Source organism: Triturus cristatus, chromosome 3_2, assembly GCF_964204655.1.
Source record: "Triturus cristatus chromosome 3_2, aTriCri1.1, whole genome shotgun sequence".
Classification (NCBI taxonomy): Eukaryota; Metazoa; Chordata; class Amphibia; order Caudata; family Salamandridae; genus Triturus; species Triturus cristatus.
In genome coordinates this window covers 884,182,699-884,199,868 of record NC_140584.1, presented here as the reverse complement: position 1 = coordinate 884,199,868, position 17,170 = coordinate 884,182,699, and the positions used below count along the sequence as shown (strand labels likewise).

General features: G+C 51.0%; 1 protein-coding gene across 33 annotated transcripts in view; it reads left to right on the top strand.

Moving 5' to 3' along the window:
* NCOR1 (nuclear receptor corepressor 1) overlaps window positions 1–17,170 on the top strand; it is a 1,832,391-nt gene that overhangs the window by 1,370,434 nt on the left and 444,787 nt on the right. The gene's annotated exons all lie outside the window — the stretch shown is intronic.

The window sequence follows — 17,170 nt, the reverse complement described above, 5'->3', positions numbered from 1 at the left end:
TGTAAGCAACCTCATTTTAAGCCTGTATTGCACAGACTTTTAAAAACTGCATTTTAATCTTTTGATTGCATTACTTAGATTGGGCACTTTTGGGCACTTACTTGTTGTCACCCCCCGCCTCCCAGTCCACCGCGTTTAGCGTTTGTGTGGAGGAAGCGGGAAAAGGCCCAGGAGGCGGAGCTTGGGGGTGGGACTTCCAGCTGGAAGCCTCATCTGCTACTGGTCAGCACGGACGTGCAGGGGCTAGGCAGACGGTTTGTTCGTGCTGCTCCAAGCCTGTAAGTAGCCTCATTTTAAACCTTTATTGCACAGACTTTTAAAAACTGTGTTTAAATCTTTTGATCACAATTCTTAGATTCTGCACTTTTGGGCACTTAATTGTTTTCACCTCCTGGTCCACTGCGTCTAGCGTTTGTGTGGAGGCGGAGCTTGGAGGTGGGACTTCCGGCTTGAAGCCTCATCTGCCACATGTCCGTGCGGACGCGCGCAGTGGGCGCGCCTAAGGCAAGCCCGTCCGGGACCAGGGGCCAGAACCCCTGTCTCGCAACACCCAGACATAATAACTTACTCCAGTAGTCTCCTGTTTGAGCTGGCGAAGCCCTGTCTCTTCAAAGTGTGCCGTAATTCAATGACTCCTCTCAGTGAGGATTCCCAATGCTCCCACTGTACCTTTAGGCTTCACCCTCACATGCAGAATACCCCGGAGACCAGGAACCCCTCTACTCTAAAAAAAAAAATTATATATATATATATATATATATATATATATATATATATATATATATATATATATATATATATATATATATATATATATAATAAATATATATATATATATATATATATCTATCTAACTAACTAACTAACTGCCGGTCTCTAGTTAAACATTCAACTGAGTTGAAACTACTCCTTGAAGATGAATACCCAGATATAATGTTCCTAACAGAAACCTGGCTCCACAAGGAGTCCGATCCTTATTTGGTGCAGACTCTCCCGACGGGATATAACATTCAACGGAAAGACCGGGAGGGAAAGAAAGGAGGAGGCTTGGCAATAATATATAAAGAATTCTTCAAATGTCAGGTGGAACCTAACATTGTCTCAGACTGTGAAAGTGTTTTCTTTAACATCTCACTATCCGCTACACAGTCCTTCCCAGGAGTACTTCTCTACCGCCCCCCGGGTGGATGTGGGCTATTTCCCCAATCTCTTCTGGAGATGGCAGCCTCCCATGTCGGTAGTACTCCAAATACTACTCTTTTGGGGGACTTTAAACTTCACTTTGATAATCCAGACATGGCGGACACAGCAGAATTGACCAAAGACCTTTTAGCAGTCCAGCTTCTGCAAAGGGTCTCGTGCCCAACTCATAATTTGAGCCACACGCTAGATCCAATCGTTACCAATAATAAGGATCTGTTTGTGGGCGACCCCATACCTCTGCCTTGCACGACCACCACGTCCTGCTGCCTTTTTACGTCAATCTCTTGCAGCCCCACATAGTTGTTATACCTACCATCAAGAGAGTTAGACCATGGGCCAAACTAGTAGAAGATACTTGGACCACAGCCCCTAAGCTTAGAGCCAGATCTTAACTCTGACCTTGCGGTAGATAATTTCTCTACCTGAATTAAGTCAGCCTTAGACACGGTCATCCCACTCAAAACATGTAACATGTCCTCAGACGACACCGTCCCTGGTTTCATTCTGGGTTCGGCAGCACCTCTCGGCGCCGTCTCCGGCGTCGATGGGTGAGCCTTTCGCCTATGACCCGGCTCCGTCATTTCTGCCTGTTTACCAGGACACGGATGTAGGGGAGGACTGGGAGGGGTCTGAGGACTCTCTGGCACAGCAGTGCCAGTTAAGTCAGGACTGGGCAAATGAGCTGGGAGACGCCAGTGGTCTAGACACTTCGCCTGACACTGGTTTCATCTCTCCTCCTTCCGTGGCTACAGAGGAGGGTGCTAATTATGCTGTGGTGCTGCGCAGGGCGGCCCAGGCCTTGCACCTGGAGCTCCCTGCAGTGGCCGTGAGGACTAACCTCCTCACTGTGGTGCTTCAACCGCCAGTAAGCACTAAGGAAGCCTCTGCTGCAGTTTAATGAGGCCCTCACCGACATTCTGAATGGCACTTGGTCCAAGCCCTCCACAGTCTCTCCTGTGGATTGGAACGTGGCCTGGCGCCACCGCCCAGCTCCGGGCGACCCCAGCTTTCTGTCCGTACACCCCACCCCTGAGAGTCTGGTTATCCAGGCCTCCACGTCCCAAACCGCCTTCCCATCCACACCTCTGGACTGGGAATCCAAAAGGATGGAACAGTTTGGCAAGAAACTGTTATCCTCCCTAAGTCTTGGGTTGTGGTCCATTAATACCGCGTGGCTTTTGGACCGTTACACCCACTCTCTGTGGGATACGGTGGCGGACATGCTGCCCCAGTGTCCGGAGGAGGCCAGGACACGGCTCGCCCAGGCTCTTGCTGAGGGGCGTGATGCAGCACGGTATTCCATTAGATGTGGACTAGACACCACGAACTCGCTGGGTAGAGCGATTGCAACCACGGTGTCGATTCGTCGTCACGCCTGGTTAAGGTCCACAAACTTTTCAGGGGATGTCCAGAGCACTCTCATGGACATGCCCTTTGATGGCCGTCGCCTTTTTGGAGACAAAGCAGATAGCGCGCTAGAGTGATTCAAGGACTCCAGGGCTACGGTCAAGTCCTTGAACCTGTCGGCCCAGCGCCAACAAACTTCTGCTTTTCACCCCTTTCATGGCCTAGGAAGGGGCGCCCCCGCACGTTAGTCCAGCCACAGGCCGCAGAACCAGCCTCAACGCGGTCACGGATTCCGCCGTGGCGGAGCAGGGGGACAGAGAGCTAGTCAGTCCACATCTGCTCCCACAGCATCTGCCTCAAAGCCTTCCTAGTCCGAGCTTTCAGGCCCATTCCACGCCAGTGGAAGGCAGAATTTGCCATCACCTGCTCAACTGGCGTACCATCACTTCGGACAGGTGGGTGCTGCAAATCTTCCGAAGGGGCTACTCCCTCCCCTTCAAGGCGTCCCCTCCAGCCATGCCACCGCATGTTGGGGGATCACTTGCAACTTCTGCAGGAGGAAGTTACGGCCCTCTTGGCCAAGGGGGCCATCAAGCGCGTTCCTGGCCCAGAAGTAGGACGGGGTTGTTACTCCCACTACTTTCTGGTTCCCAAGACGGGCAAAGGGGGCCTACTCCCTATCTTGGACCTCAGCAGCAGTTCAAGATGCCTCCTTTAGCTCAGGTTTTGGCTGCCCTAGACCGTGGAGACTGAATGGTAGTGTGGGACTTGAAAGATGCTTATTTCCACATCTCCGTCCTGCCGGGCCACCGGCGTTTCCTGCGGTTCGCGGTAGGCCACGAGCACTTTCAGTTTACCGTGCTCCCCTTCGGCCTCACCAGTGCCCCTCGGGTGTTCACGAAAATGATGGCGGTGGTCGCAGCTCATCTGCGCAGATGGGGGGGTTCCTGTCTTCCCCTATCTCGACGACTGGTTGTTGAAGGCGGGCTCGCCCCAGGCAGTCATCTCCCACCTCCAGACTACGGCCGACCTCCTGCATTCGCTGGGGTTCTCCAATCAACGTGCGGAAGTCACATCTGAGTCCCTCCCAGAAGCTCCTCTTCATCGGAGCAGTTCTGGACTCTGCGCAGTTTCGGGTCTATCCTCCCAAAAAGCGGGTTCGGGACATTCAGGCTCTGATTCCTATCTTTCAGCCTTTATCCCGAGTTTCGGTCAGGATAGCCCTAAGGCTGCTGGGTCTGATGGCCTCCTGCATCCTGCTGGTACATGACACCAGGTGGCGGATGCGGGCTCTGCAGTGGAACCTGAAGTTCCAGTGGGCTCAACATCAGGGCAACCTGTCCGATCATGTCCTGATCTCGGAGGGCACTGCAAGACAGTTTCAGTGGTGGCTCATGGACCGCGATTGGGTCAGTGGCAGATGCCTTTTCCTACCCCAACCGGAGCACGTAGTGGTGACGGATGCGTCCCTCCTGGGATGGGGGGCCTACATGGGAAAGGCGGAGATCAGAGGCCTCTGGTCTCCAGCGGAGTCCCGGCTCCATATCAACCTTCTGGAGCTGCGGGCGATCCGGCTTGCACTGAAGGCATTCCTTCCCTCTGTCCGTGGAAGTGTGGTGCAGGTGTTCACGGACAACACCACCGCCATGTGGTATTGCAACAAACAGGGCGGGGTGGGGTCGTGGACCCTATGTCAGGAGGCTCTGCGTCTCTGGGCATGGCTGGAACATCAGGGCATCACCCTGGTGGTTCAATACCTGGTGGGTTCTCTGAACGCCAGGGCGGATTAACTCAGCCGCCGGTGCATGGTGGATCACGAGTGGCGTCTGAACTTGGACCTGGCGCAAGGTCTCTTTCTGCGATGGGGAGAGCCTTGGTTAGATCTATTCGCCACCGAAGAGAACGTGCAATGTCATCAGTTCTGCGCGTTGGAATTTCCAAGGCGGCACTCGCTCGGAGACGCTTTTCGTCTCGAGTGGAGCTGTGGTCTGTTGTACGCCTTTTCGCCTATACCGCTTCTACCCAGAGTGCTGAAGAAGATCAGGCGCGACTGGGCCCAAGTTATTCTTGTGGCTCCGAACTGGGCTCGAAGAGTATGGTATCCCGAGCTACTCAGTATGAGCATCGATCCCACGATCGGTCTGCCTCTTCGGGAGGATCTTCTGTCGCAGCAGCAGGAGACAGTCCTCCACCCGAACCTGTCCAGCCTCCATCGCCATGCTTGGAGATTGAGTGGCGACAGTTGACACCTTTCGATCTTCCTCCCGAAGTCTTTGATGTCATCCTGGCAGTCAGGCATCCCTCCACTAAAACGGTGTACGCCTGTAGGTAGAACAGATTTGTGGCATGGTGCACAGCTAAGACTGTGGATCCCCTTTCTGCCCCTCTTTCTGAGGTTCTTCTGTTCCTTCTCTCTTTGGCCCAGCAGGACTCTGCTCTGGGCACTGTTAAAGGTTATCTTTCAGCCATCTCTGCCTTTCTATGGCTTCCAGATCAGCCTTCTCTTTTTAAGTCCCTGGATGTTAACCGTTTTCTTAAGGGCATTATGCATACGTTCCCACCTGTGCCCTTCATAATGCCTCAGTGGGACTTGAATATTGTCTTGACTTTTCTGATGCGCCCTCCCTTTGAGCCCCTTCATAACTGTCCCTTACGTCGTCTTGCTCTCAAGACGGCTTTCCTGGTAGCTATTACCTCTGCCAGGAGAGTGAGTGAGCTCCAGGCTCTTTCTTCCAAACCTCCTTTCCTTTCTGTTCATCCAGACAAGGTGGTTCTGTGGACACGTCCTTCTTTCTTGCCAAAGGTTGTCACGCCCTTCCACATCGGGCAGACCATCACTTTGCCCACCTTTTTTCCGCCACCGCATCCTTCAAGGGAATAGGAGCGGCTCCACCGTCTGGACCCACAACGTCCGCTCGCATTCTATCTGCAGTGTACTCAGCAGTTCCGGGTGGTTGATCAGCTCTTTGTTGGCTACGTAGGCGCCAACAGAGGTCTGACGGTGCACAAACGGACCATCTCCCGGTGGGCCGTTCTGTGCATCAAAGCCTGTTACTCCTTGGCCAAGAAGGAGCCTCCTGCGGGACTGCGTGCCCATTCGACCAGGTCAACTGCAGCCACTACTGCCTTGGGGCACGGTGTCCCCTTGCAGGATATTTGTCAGGCAGCTACGTGGGCCTCACGGCACACGTTTACCACGCACTACTGCCTTGACAGTCAGGTCCAGAGGGATGGCTTCTTTGGCCATTCTGTGCTCCGTGACTTTATGGTGTAATCTTGTTTGCGACCCACCACCGGGGTTGGTATTGCTGGGGTATCTATTCTAAGGTAAGGAATCTATCACTAACGTGTCTCTTTCAGATGCACAAGTTACTACTTGTGTAACGATATATCTGTAAGAGACATCAGTTAGTGATAGATTCCTTACCGCCCCACCCATCCTCCTCTTTTTAGGGCCCTAGTTTTATGCACCAAAGGTCAGTTTCTCGCATGGCTCTGCGTTTCGGCGCGGAAAGTTGTGTACAGAACTGACGTCAGCGCGCATGGGTGGCGCCTAAGTAGCCTCTGTGACGTCATCCCAGCGCGCACAACACCAGTGATGGGCGCGGATCCGTACTGTGCCACCTACTGGCAGGGGTACTGCTAAGCAGAAAACTTTCCGGATTCAGACTGACGCCTGGGGAATATTCTAAGGTAATGAATCTATCACTAACTAATGTCTCTTACAGATATATCGTTACACAAGTAGTAGCTTGTGCTTCTGGTAATGTCAGCACTTTCTGGCCATGGGTCAGTATCCTACTGATGCTGCCCCACGTGCAGGTTCAACAGTGTTTTTTCCACTGCTGTGCATACTCGACCGGTATGCGTTGACTCTGTCATACTGTTTTGTCCTCTCTCTGGGTCTTGCTTCGTGTCGACACATTGGATCCTGCGGATTCATCGGGCCCTCGGGTCAGTTCATCTTCTTTACAAAGCCGTGAACTCTTACTCCCGCACCAGCATTTTGGGCTCTGTGCTTTCTTTCTCGCAACCCAGTAGGCACAAGGGGGTTTTCGTGCTGTTCTTTGATGGCTTGTGGTGCCTTTGCTTCCCATTGTTTTCCGCTCCTTCAGAGCTTTGTGGTCTGGTCTTGGCTGCGCTGGCGTTGTTGTCCCCACTGTGTTTCGTCACCTTGTTGACGGCTAAGTTCTTTTTGGAGCTTGGTGGGGTTCAGTCGCAGAACCGCCTCCTCTATGGGTATGGCTTTGGTATCTATTCTAAGTTAAGGAATCGGCGGCTATATATCTCTATCAGATGGACGAGTTACTTACCTTCGGTCTAGCCGCAGATTCCTTAACGCCCCGTTCTGCAAGGAGCTTTTCAGGTTGGGTTTCCCGCATTCGCCTCCCTCCTGGTGGCTTTGTCTTCCTGCAGGGTGACATCTTTCACTTCACACCTAGACGGGATGCTTCATTCTGTTTTGCTTGCTCTGCTCCACCATTCTTATGATTGGGTGGTATGCTCATGTGTCCTTTTACATCCCTAGGCCCTGGGTCGTCCAGTGTGAGGTCTGCTCCCCCCCACCCCTTTCCTCCCCCTTCTCAATCGTCCTTGGGCTCTCTTACCTCCCCTGCAGTCCATTGGTTTGAAGTCGATTGGCTCTACATCAATCTATAAGTCTCTTACAGGGGATACGGCGTCACTTTCTGGTACTAACTTTTGTTGGATTGTCAATGCTCCTGTGTCCCGGACTTGTTGTCCTTCACAGTAATATATTATGGTTGCAGACTTTCTGTCGTCTGTCATTATGTTGTTTTTACATCTCTTTCAGCCTCCGAGGAGGGTTTAGCCTCCGCTTTTGCGGGGTTGCTTCTCAGAGCGGTGCTCTGCTCTTTCCCTTCACTATTTTTCAGTATTCAGTGCCTGGCACTGTACTTTATGGTGCTCTTTTTCGCCATTCACTTCTTTTCTTTTCATCTTTTTTCGCACACTGTTCCCATACTATCACAGTTTTTGCTGGTGGCTCCGCGTTGTGGTGTGGAAAAGTTTCTCCAACGAAAAATGACGTCAGCGCGCCGGGAGGGGCCTATATGGCTCCAATGACGTCACGTCCGTGGACGACTTCAGGGCGGAGCCGTGCGGTGTCGCCCCTGGTGCGCAGAGGTGCTGCTGCGGAAAGTTTTCCGGATCCAGTCTGACGCTTGGGGATATTCTAAGTTAAGGAATCTGCAGTTAGACTGTGTCTCTACCAGATACATCGTTACTGAAGGTAAGTAACTCATCCTATCGGTTCACAGGTAAGTTATCGACTGTGGGAGTTAAGGTTCTGGGGTTAGACTCAGGGGTCCCCCAGGGTCTTGTTGCACCCTCAGCGGCACTAGGGCGGCCGGGTACAGAGTGTTGAGGTCCAATGTTATCCAATGGGGATAGGGGGCCTCCGGTTGGTGGGTGCTGGCATGCAGGCCACTGGGTTGTGGGAGCAAAGCTCCTAGGGTTTAGGTCCGGGCAAAAGGGGAAACAAAGTAGCACAAAAGGTGCACCCTCAGCGGCACTGGGGCGGCCGGGTGCAGGGTGCTGTTTCGAGGTCGGGTGCCCTGTTTTCAATGGAGAACCTCCGGTTTGCAAAAGCACTGCAGGCAGGGAGACTAAGGACTTCTGGGTGCAACCACCACTTCGAGAGGTAAGTTGGGAAGTTAGGGGTTAGTGAGGCACCGTCGGTTTGAGCACACAAGGCCATGGGGCGTCGCTTGCAGTGGTGCCTTTTGGGGTCGGTTCTTCTTACCAGCTCCGGGTCGCAGTGAAGGGGGCCTTCTGGATCTAGGCTGCTGATGTCGGCTGGAGGCTTGAGGCCGAGTCAGGGGTCACCGGATCTCAGGTCAGGATCGCCGGGGTGACCTGCTTGTGGGGTTTTTCCACTCTAGCTGGGGCCGGGTTCGGCGTGTGGTCTGGATGCGGTCTCCGGCTCCTACCAGAGGTTGCAGTTAAACAAATCCGGTGCTCATGGGAGAAGCAGTCTTTGGAAGTGAAGGCAGGCAGGTCCTCCGGGGTTTTTGAGGTTGCTGGCTGCAGGACACACCGGGATTTTGCAGGAGCAGGTTCGAGGAGAGACAGGCCTGTAGGGCTGGGGGCCAAGTCAGTGGGCGTCTTCCTCTTGTTAGCTGACTGCAAGGCTGTTCGGTCCTTCTTCTTTTCTTCTTGTCATTTCTGGATCTGAAGAAGCAAGGTTCAGGGTGACCCCTAAATACTAGTTTCCAGGGGCGTTACAGGTAGGCAAAGGGCAGGGACCAAGGGGTCCCGTCCCTGGGGTGGGTCCACCCCCCATCATGCCGCCCTCCAGTGCGAGGTGGGGAGGAGCATGTCCCTGGTTGGTTAGGTCCCCCCATCCTCAAGATGGCGGGGACTCGGAGTTGTGTTTCACCTCTCCTCCCCCACCTGAGGGGTGGAGTTGGCAGAGGTGGGCGCACCTCTTTCCCTCACTTGTTTTTCCCGACGGTTCTCCAGCCCACAGTGGGAACCAGTTGCTAAAAGCAGCAAATGGTCTGAGGAGGCTCACAAAGGCGGCATGCCTTTGAAGTTTCTCCTTCGTGAACCCTGCCCATTCTGGGGGAGGAGGCTTGGCACCTCGTCCCAGGATGTGCATTGTTTCAGGCCCCCGAGAGCAGCATGCTGTCGACCCAGGGGTCCAGAAACATGTCTGTTGATGGCAGCCTAAGCAACCACTCACTCAGGACACTTGAAGTTGGTCGAGTTTCAGGGGGCATCTCTAAGATGCCCTCTGTCGTGCATTTTACATTAAATCCCACACTGGCATCAGTGTGGGTTTAATGTGCTGAGACGTTTGATACCAAACTTCCCAGTTTTCAGTGTAGCTATTATGGTGCTGTGGCGTTCATAATGACAAACTCCCAGCACCATACACTCTTAATGGCAGCACTGCACTTACAATGCCCAGGAATGGACCTGGACACTGTAGGGGTACAGGGCTCATGCACCTGTACCCTCACCACTGGCATAGTGCACCCAGCTAGGGGGTGACTGATGTATGCCAGGGCAGTGGTTTGTAGGCATGGCACACAGGGATGTGTGCCATGTCGACTCTTCACTTTGTTCTGCACCAACACACGCAGCCTGTAAAGGCAGCGTGTGAGTGAAAATGTGCAGGGCTTCTAAGGGTGGCACAATAAGTGCTGCAGCCCTTAGGGGCCTTCCCTGGTCACAGGGCCCTGGGTACCCATTGTACCATTTACCAGGGGCCTACCTGTGGCTAGGGATGCCAATTGGGTTTAGGCTTCAATGCATTTTTAGGGAAGGAACATAGGTCCTGGGTACCTGATTAGCAGGAGCCCAGGGCACACTCAGTCAAAGAACATCAGCAATTCAGCAAAGAGTGGGGGCATACCATGCAGAAAGAGGGCACTTTCTCACAGCAGGGCATGTCAGTTCCTGAAACTCTGTAGAGAGGATGGAAATAAAGGGGGCCCATATTTTAGCGTATTAGGATTTGTCCCCTTGGGTAGCCATGGAGAGTCTCTCCATGCCCAAAAGGGACCACAGCTGGTGAAGCCATTGTGCGTGGTCTGGAATTCTGTACGATTTCCAACCAGATAAAAGTACCCGATGTGCAGCATTCAACGCCAGGGAGATCTGTCTGCCCTTGGTACAACTCAAGGGAAATGTCAGGGCATTGGGCAATCCTGAGATAGTGTATGCATGGAACATGGGAATGGTATTGTCGAAAGCTTTATCGATCTCATAGAGGATTTTGTCCCAATATCTCGTGAGCTTCGGGCAGTTCCACAGCAGATGAATAAGGGTACCCGGGCTCCCAGAGCCTCGCCAACAGATACCATCGCACTGTGAGTTCCATTTAGTTAAACGAGCCGGGGTGTGGTACCAGTAAGATACAGTTTTAAACACAGTTTCGATGAGGCCCATGGAGTGTGCAGTGTGGTGGATCCTATAAAAAATATCCTCCCATTCCTTGTCCGACAGCGTTCGTCCGAGTTCCGCCTCTGTCTGGCCGTCAAGACCCCAGACCCCAATCGTGCCCAGGAGAGAAACATGTAGATTCCCGAGATAAGTTTACAATCATCTTTTTTTCAGAAAAAGCCACTTTTCAAACTAGATCAAAGGGCTGCTAACCAAAGGACGTACTAGAGATCCAGACACCCAGTGCAGCATTTGCACGTGAAGGTAGCGGTCGGAACTGGTGGGGCCGTAATCCGCCCGAAATTGCTCAAAAGGGATATGCCCCTGGAGGTCAAACAAATGCCCCAAACGTTTGCAGCCTCCCGCTAACAACCTTGAACCCGACCCCTTATCCATCCCGGGTGGGAATTCGGTATTCGAGAAAATGGGGGACATAGGCAAAGGGAATGTTGTATGGTTTGCCCGCTTGGACACTCTATCCCATACTAACATGGTGAGTCGAGTGACTGGTGATGAGTATAGTCCCCAGGATCGTCTGGTCCATAAACACCCAGTGTTTCTCCCTCATTGAACGGTTCCATTCCACGAGATAGCGCAATAGCGAGGCTTGAAAGTATCCCGTGATGTTCGGCAACACAAGGCCACCTTCCTTTTTAGGCCATTACAACAGAGACTTCTGTAACCTGGGGGAGACCATACCCCAAATGAAATGTTCAATCTCATTTTGTATGTGTAAGAGCACATTCGGTGGGGGCAATAAGGGGAGGGTTTGGAAAAGATATAGGGCCCGTGGTAGGACATTAATTTTGACCACGGCTAGTCTCGTGAGCCATGAGAGAGGCAAACGTTGCCATTGCATGAGATCTGTAACGCGCCCTTTCATTCTATCTGGATCGCATAAAACAATTCCGGGTCGACGGCCAACTCTTTGTTGGCTATGTGGGTACCAAGAAAGGTGGGCCGTGCAGTTACGGACCATCTAGCGTTGGGTCATTCTTTGTATCAAAACCTGCTGTTCCTTAGCGAAAAAGGAACCTCCAGTGGGTTGCGTGCCAATTCCACCAGGACGATGGCAGCCACTACTGCTTTGGGACGTGGAGTCCCCCTCAGTGACATTTGCCAGGCAGATACGTGGGCTTCCTTGCACACGTTTACTAAACACTTTTGCCTGGACTGCCAAGTCCGGAGAGACAGTTTATTTGGCCGTTCAGTTCTTCAGGGCTTTCTGGTGTGAACTTGGTTCGCAGACCCATCTTCTTGGTTAGTATTGCTGTGGTATCTATTCTAAGGTGAGGAATCCATAACTAATTGTCTCTTTCAGATGAACAAGTTACTTACCTTCGGTAATGATATATATATCTGTAAGACATATATTAGGTATCGATTCCTCACCGCCCCACTCATCCTTCCCGTTCTGCGAACTGGCTTCTAGGGTAAGGGACTTCCCTTCAGGGCCCTAGTTTTTTGCACCAGTGGTCAGTGTCTTGCATGGCTCTGTGCTCCTGTCGTGGAATGTTGTGTAAAGAACTGACATCGGCGCGCGAGGGCGGTGTCTAAGTAGATACCGTGACGTCATTCCGGTGACCACAATGCCAACGACTAACGTAGAGTCGATCAACGCCACCTACCGACGCTCAGGGTTACAGCTGAAGAAAAATTCTCTGGATCCATTCTGACGCCTGTGGGTAATTCTAAAGTGAAGAATCAATAACTAATCTGTCTCTTACAGATATATTGATACTGAAGGTAAGTAACTTGTTCAACAGCACTAAAACAATTGAAGAAGAAATAACGGAAACACTTAAATACATCTCCAGTTTATAAAAATAGGCTCTAATTTGATTAATTTTTAGACACCACAATGAAAAAGATCCGCCAGAGGGCTCCGGAGATGTAGAATTTACAAGGTAGATTAAATCAAAGCATTTCACTCAACCGCAAACACTCATTGGCATATTCCACAAATCTGACAGCTTTACTAAAAAGTTTGGGCAAATTGTATTGCAGTCACTTAGTCACTTAGGGGTACCAACTCCAGTGGGTAGCCAGTCAGAGGGATCAGCGAGGTCCTCAAAAACAGTTACCTCAGCAGATGAAGCAGTATTCATTCCATTTCAGGCACTTTTGCAGGGCTTGCCTATGGAAGTATTCCTGTTTCAAGGGATGATGGATGCTGAAGATGCTCAAGAATGCTATGGGTGTGATGCTGTTGACTGGCTCTTGCTGTGACTTCTCCCTGATCCTCGAAGGGGGTGAGGTGGTCCTGCTCATAGGGTTGAAGTCCTCTCGGTGCTAACAGAAGTCCAGTCCTCACTGGACTACCATTTGCCCAGGATCGCAGTCACAGGTCAATTCTTCCTGGGTTGATAACTCATCCCCTGAGGGTCCCAACTGCATTCTGACAACACTCCTGTGCTCAGTGAACTCGGATGCAACTTTGTGCTTAGCGTGCTGGTTCTTAGTGCTGCAAAGTGGCGGTTCGCAGTGGGTTAAAGGCCTTAGGCTACCAACTTCCCCAGCAGGCTTCTTCAGCTGTTGTGTCCCTGTGCTGCAACAGGAGGCCAGTCAGCTGTCCCTTTTAGTCTCTTGGCGTTGGCTGGTGTAGGAAAGCGGGTTTCTGTTTCAGTATCTCCCCCACTTTGTGTCAGATTTCTGATGCACTTTGGCTGAGTGTGTCCTAGGTCCCTGTGAATCAGGTACCCAGGGCCTGTGTTCTTTCACTAATCTGTACCATTGCTTCCACAATTAGCACAACTCTGGCTTACCTGTAAGCCCCTTGTAAAGAGTACATAAGGTACCAAGGGCGTGGTAGCCAGGAAAATGGCCTCTGAGGGCTGCAGCATTTATTTTGCCACCCTTGGAGACCTCTCACCACAAACATGCAACACTGCCAATGCAGCCTGAGTGTTTTGGTGCAGCTAAAAGTGAAGTGTCGACATAGCACACAAACCTGTATATCATGCCTGTCAAGCACTGCATGAGACCTAGGTAAGTCACCCTTCAGGCAGGGTGCACTATCTCCCATGTGAGGACCCTATCTGCATGAGCCGACAGGCTCATATAATATCTAAGGCCATTCTTAGATATTATAAGTGCCAATTAAAGCCATACTGAGTATATGGTCGGGAAACTGGTCATTACGAGTTTCCCAGCACCGTGTTTGCTTTACTGACTCCCGGGGTGTTTGATATCAAACATCTCGGAATAATAAACCTGCACTGATTCCAGTGTCAGATGTATTATTCCCTGCACTCAGTGGTCACTCATAGAGGGGACCCCTGAACCAAACCATCCTCTGGTGGGTTCCTGACTGGTGACCACTTGCCTCTCCTGCCATCAGGAGGCCTCCTTCCTGTCTCACCCCCTATTCAGCAGCAAAGCAACGCCATTCCTCAGGTGAGGGAGGCGACGTTTTGCTGATGGCAGGCACCCTCCAATAAGGGTTTGGGATAGTGCCCCCTCCCCCATGTGGGGTGAGCACATCAAGGGTTGTCATACTGCATTCCCTTGTGTGGTTGGGGAATGCCAGATCTTTGAGTGTCCTTAAACAGTCTTGGGAGGCCCTTCTCCTGGGATTTGTTCTATCATTGATGCTGTTGTAGTGCACCTGCAGTCACATGTGCTGTGGTGAGAGAAGTGCAATTCTTCCTTCCAAGTCTCCAACTGCTTTAACAGAAGCCCAGCCTTGGTTGGATTCAACTGCCTCTCGTTCTTGTTAGATCCCAACGATCTATTGTGTATACACTTTACATTGTGGGAGGGTGATTTATTGGATCCTTCATTTCTTGTCCTGAGTTAAGCAAAATAGCTGATGGCAGTATTTCCCTTCACTCTGAGATTTGAGGGTTAAGGAGACTATATTTACCCATTTGGTCAAATAGATGGTTGCAGATTGGTTGCTCCTGTGTTCTATTTTTGGGAATGGTGGCCCATACATGTTCTTGGTAGTACCTCTATGTCACCTAGTTCTTTACCATTGAACTGATAGGCATCTGTTGATGGTTTTGCAGTTTGCAGTCCCTTGTTTTCTTTCTGCTGTTTTTGTGATGTTCACCATTCTTTTGGTTGTGGTGCATTTTCTTTTAACTGTTTATGCAACCTTCATGGTTCATTCTGAGTGTTATCTTGGTTAGACTCCTATTTGTTGTGGTACTGTGGAGATTTGACGGGCTCTGCCTACATGCTGTACTCTCCCCTGTACCTGCCGCTTTGCTGGATGGTTCAGTTTCTGGCACCTTGCACCCTATCTGGCGTCCTAGCGTGGATAACAAATTATGCTTTCTGCTGGTATACCTTGCATTTGGTTCTTCGTTAGGCAGGAGGTTTTTTTTTTACCTTTATCATTGGATTGTTGTATGACTGATAAGTTCTGCCTTTTGTTCACACATCAGCCCATCCTCTGAGTGTTGTATCATGCATCGAAGTAGTGATTGCGTTTGTATGATTTGTTTATTTTACCCTCGTCGCCTTATGATTCAAAAGAATTAGGGCCTAGGATATTCTACTTCCTCCCTTTGTGTGACTGTTGCTTCACCTTTGGTTTGCTGGCATTAACCAGTTATTGTCTGCTGGAACGATGGATCTCCAGTTTTGGACGTTTCTGTCTAGGTGTCTTGTTCTCGTTCCTTTGCTTTCATTGTTACGGTTGGTTACTTTTGTCCTGTGGTGTGTAGGGGTACCTCCCTTGGGTTAGGCTGTTGTCTCTCCTTGGTGAATTACTATTTAGATCACTGCCAATATGTCATGTGTTTAGTGTGTTTTCCAGGGTGTGCCTAGAGCTGGTTAACCTACTTTTTCTCCTCAAATCCATCTTCATGCAATGCTGCCTTGGTATAGATTCATGAGGTCAGGGATCTGCTAGTGGAAGTTTCCCCCAGTAAAAAAGTTGCTTACCTTTAGTAACAATTTGTTCGAGGCATATGAGCTGCAGATCACACACTTAGGATAAAATAGCCATCTGGTGTTGGGCTCGGATGATTGCAGGTTGTTGTTGTCTTCGGAAGAAGCCTTTTGGTCACGAGATAGGTGACTCCTCCTCTGGACAACAGTGCGCATGGGCATCCACTCCATCCTCAGATTGTTTTTTTCCGCCATTGGGTTCGGATGAACTTTTCCACTCCGGCTAAAAACTTCAAAAAAATCCAGCTTTCAAAGCGAAAAACCTTTACATACATCAACTCGACGTCGAAATTCAATCGGACCGGTTCCGGACACGGCTCATGGAAAGGACACCTTTTAAAAAATGCCCCCGATGTGGAGCAAAGTTCCCCCACAGTGACCACCACGAGGTCTGCAACCTGTGCCTCTCGCCGGATCATAACGAATCCAGCTGTCCAGCCTGCGCCGCATTCCGATCCAAGAAAACCATCCGGGACCGAAGAGCTCGATGCCATATCATGACCAGACCGGCTCCAGAACCAGAGGACATCTTTGATCAGGGCCCCGATGTCCCGGAAGAAGATTCCGAGGAACTCCAAATTCTATCCGAAGCGGACGACTCCGATGACCCCATCACTCCGGGGCAACGAGTGAGTACCAGTGCCCCTACCCCAACCCCCCCAAAAAAGGCATTGGTCAAGACTCCGCCAGCTGGCCCCAGTCGCGACCGAAAACTGTCTTCAGAAGCCCCGCCCTCGGGCTCGGCTCCGGAGAAATATAAGCCTACAGGTGGCTCGGGCTCGAGCAAACCACATGTTATAGTACCCACAGTACCTTCGGCACCGAAGACTCCAGACCTCTCGGCACCGAAGCAGGCTCCGATACCCTCGACAACGAAACCATCGAGACCTATTGATAAACCGGCATCTAAAGCTATCAAGCTTAAAGATTCTCTCTCGGCACCGAAATCTCCACCGGCATCGAAACGTTCTTCGGCACCGAAATCTCCACCGGCACCGAAATCATCATCGGCACCGAAACCATCATCGGTACCGAAACAACTGCCTAAAGTCACAAAAGACCGATCATCCAAAACATAGATCGGAACCGAAAAAGTAGACACCAAAGCCACTTTCGGACAATGAAGAACTTTTTCACCCTGATCCCACGCAAAAAAGGATTTATATCAATCCAAAAACTGGACATGTCACCGCTGTGCCATACAAGAAAAGGAAGCTGGACACAACACCTTCTCCAGCTCCCATAAAGAAGGACTCAGCCACCTCACCCATTTGTCCTTCCTCTCCTATACCACCTCTCACCCTGCCCCCACCTCCTTCTCCTCTACCATCTCCTTCACATACACAACCTCCACAGGATGATGATGATGGCTTAGGGGGAGGGGGTGATCCGGATGACCTTAATGATCCTAATGATCCTTTCACACTTCCGGATACGGTACCCTTAGACGACTGGGCCTACCCTTTACCTGATATTCCTGATCCCACTACATACCCCTCCAAACCCTCCCCTCCAGATGACCACCTAGGGTTTGGCAGCTGATAAACAGGGCAGCACTTTTCCATGGCGTCACCATGCATTCAGATACACCCGAAGAAGACTTTCTTCTAGACACATTCGAACAGTCTCAAAAATCAGTTCAAATCTTGTCCATGATTAAGGGAGTCATAAAACACGCCACAGAGGTTTTTAAAGACCCCGTCAGAGCTAGGGTTCTTAACCCTCGAATTGAAAAAAAATATAGACCTGCCCCACAAGATCCCGCTTACATTAAAGCACGGCTCCCTCTAGACTCTTTAGTAGTTTCAAA